The sequence below is a fragment of the Penaeus japonicus genome, unplaced genomic scaffold, assembly GCF_977035675.1.
Source record: "Penaeus japonicus unplaced genomic scaffold, GWHDUDI00000001_assembly GWHDUDI00000032, whole genome shotgun sequence".
NCBI lineage: Eukaryota > Metazoa > Arthropoda > Malacostraca > Decapoda > Penaeidae > Penaeus > Penaeus japonicus.
In genome coordinates this window covers 8624914-8625180 of record NW_028234434.1, presented here as the reverse complement: position 1 = coordinate 8625180, position 267 = coordinate 8624914, and positions in this window count along the sequence as shown.

The following is a 267-nucleotide window of genomic DNA, read 5'->3' as shown; positions in this document are numbered from 1 at the left end:
GAAGCAGGATGATGGTGATGGTGGTGGCGATCTGATAGTGCAGGCGAGGAGGAGGAGGAGGAGAAGGAGGAGGAGGAGGAGGAGGAGGAGGAGGAGGAGGAGGAGGAGGAGGAGGAGGAGGAGGAGGAGGACGATTATGCTTGTGTTGATTACTTTGATGAAGCGATTATGTTGCTGTAAGTACTAAGGATGGCACGAGGGTGATGATAGTGATGGTGATTATGGTGGCATGATGGTGAGAGCACTTTTGAGCAACGTTCTCTTTTA